The following is a 2,941-nucleotide window of genomic DNA, read 5'->3' as shown; positions in this document are numbered from 1 at the left end:
CTTTCTCTTAGACACATAGATGATTGCATGAATAATTGTACCACACATTTTCATTCCACACTCTCAATGCATGTATAAAAATAAGATGTCTCTCACACACACATAGAAAGGTCATACCGGCATGCCAACCAATCTAATGATCAATGGTACACCACATGCACATGGATGCAGGTTCATAAAAGATGCCTCCACTAAATAGGATGCGCAGAAAGAGCCCACTGCCTCAACCATGAGACCCTCTCCAGAGTTCGCAACCATCTACTCCTCTCAACCACGGCGACCACAGCCATTCGTGGTCTAGAGAAATAGCTCCAAAGAGGATTCAATGCATGACCAAGAAGAACAAATGCCACCCTAGTCACCAATGGCCTACACAGCCATTGACAGGGCCAAATCACTGGAAGTTGTTTGGCCACTCCCATCGACTTATGCTCTTTCCCAAGAAGCAACATCTTACCTAGAGCAAAGGGGTCTAGGCAGTCTACATGAGAGCCTAAAATCCTTGGAGGACAGTCCTACAATGACCACATACATCAAGGATATTCTCCAACTTACCACTTCAGCAATGCAAAGGTTGGCAAGTATGGTACAATCACTGTACATCAAAGCCCACTAAACATTAATCCTCAATAGTACAGTCATTCAAAGGGCTTTCTCACTGCCAACACAAGGTGCCAAATACCCTAAACGTCCTGTCGATGCAAAGTTTCTCAAAGTACACTCTCTCCTCACCAAGGGCACACTAATCCATAGAGACGACATATTGCTTTGCACAATCCTTGATCATCGCCTCAAGGAAGTAGCACAATTCCTATCCACAATTCTGGGGGTTAAGTGCGACAAGAATCAATCCCTTCCACTCTTTACATTTGTTTTGCTAAGTAGGAAGCTAAAACAAGACTAGGTCCAGCACTTATTCATCTTCTTTACAAAGAAACTAGATGGTTCTTTAGGCCAAAAATGTAAAATTCCATACTTATTAGCTATAATCATAAAAAAAGAACTACAAGAAAGAGAAATGACTCTGCCCCAGTCACCAAAACCAATTGAGGAGTTGGACATACCCTTCTCACCAATATGGGAGCTGTCACCAACTTCTCCTTCTATCACATTGATAAGTGCAACTGCCTTAGAAGAAATACCTATTCTAGAGGTCGAGATTGCAAAATTGCCCCAAGAGAGGCTACATCTCGATGCACAACTGCAACCAATATATCTCCAACAACATCAGCAACCAGAGCCTGAGACAAGATCGACACTAGAACTTGAGGAAAGATTGGCACCAAAGCCTCAGGCCACATTAGCACTAGAACTGCCCATCGACACCATGCTAGTCGCTGAGCCACAAAGGGAGCTAGTGCCAGATCAACAGTATCACTATTGTACACAAGGGACTGAAATACCACTGGAACAACCTCTCCCAAGTACTACCAAATCATCAGGATGGCTACATGGGCACCACTTGTATTACCAGTATCGCTAAACCTCAACATCGTCTGTCATTCTCCAACCTCAAGTTAGCCAAATGATCCAAATGTCAGAACTATTCACTAGCTTGGCTAAGGAAGAATCTGCAAGATAATTGGACAGACAGACTGCAACAAAAATCAAAGACCAATTCCAAGCAATCGCCATAGAGGTCAAGGCATTTTGAGCACAGATAGATGAGAAGGAGGTAGAAGAAGTGCGCATGAACCAAGCTTTCCAAGCTTAAGAGAAGGCAGTGAGGGATGTGACCTCCAACCTCCACCAAAGTCAAACATAGTTGATAGTAGCAATATAAGCAACGGCAATCCTACAGACCTACTATAACTCCTTGACATCCACACATGCTCAATAGATAGAGGTGGTGGTACAAGCTCGACTCACTCTAATTTACAAAGAAGAAGAGCTCGAAGATTGCAAAGACAAGCTTGAAGAAATGAAACAATCTTTGACAGTGCATGCCTTCAACATTAACGAGCTTACAAGGGAATACAGAATCTTAAAGGACCAATTTTCTACCGCTCAAGAGGCCAACACTTCACAAGCACAAGTCTTGGACCAATGGTCCAATACCACTGAAGACATTCCTCAACAGGCAAAGGTCACCTTGCAAATGACAAAGCTTAAGGAGGCATATACAACCATCTACCATCAATACAAAGAAAAAATGAATGAGATGCACTCCCAAAAGATAATCATCTCCAAGCTTGAACTCCAATTACTAGTGCACAACAATGTGACGTTGAAAGGCAACACTAATGAAGCCCCACTTCAATGCATAACGGTGGTGTACCAAGAGCTTGTGGTTGCTCTGCAAGTGGAAGATCACCTCAACGCATGCGTGCTTATGCAATAAAAGCAACTCCAAATCAAGATCATATCTACTCATCCAACAATCAAATGGGAACATTCCATCAGGACCAAAACCCTGTGCATAATTTGCCAAGACTTGTCTGAAGATGAGAAAAATATCTTCTGCCTGTCTACACATGCCGGGTTTATAGCACTTAGGACGGATGCTTTCATTGCATATGTATGCCTCATGGGTAGTCCTCCCCTCACCCGCCCCTCGTGCCACTCCCCCACACCCCCGGCCATCCCCCAACCCCCCTCACCCGCCCCCCGCACCCCCGGCCATCCCCCACGCTGCCCCTCTGCCCCTCACCCCCGAACCCCTCCGCTCGCGCCCTCTCCCCCGCACCCCCAAACCCCCTCTGCCTACCCTCGCCCTCCCCCGTCGCAAACCCCCCCTCTCCCCTCACCCCCTGCGCCCCCCCCCTCTCATCCCCTCTCACCCTCTCCCCTCCCCCTCCTCCCGGTTCACAACCCCCCTGCGCGAAAACCCCCCCCCCTTGCGCAACCTCCCCTGCACAACCCCCCCTTGCAAAACCCCCCCTTTCTCAGGCGCCGCCGTCGGGACGCCCCCCCCAGCACAAACCCCAAGTTATTGTAGGTT

This window comes from Dipteris shenzhenensis, chromosome 20, assembly GCF_047967505.1.
Source record: "Dipteris shenzhenensis isolate YYH24624 ecotype China chromosome 20, Dip_SZ_1.0, whole genome shotgun sequence".
In the NCBI taxonomy this organism is placed as follows: Eukaryota; Viridiplantae; Streptophyta; class Polypodiopsida; order Gleicheniales; family Dipteridaceae; genus Dipteris; species Dipteris shenzhenensis.
The sequence above is the reverse complement of the archived record's forward strand: the minus strand, read 5'-3'. Positions refer to the sequence as shown.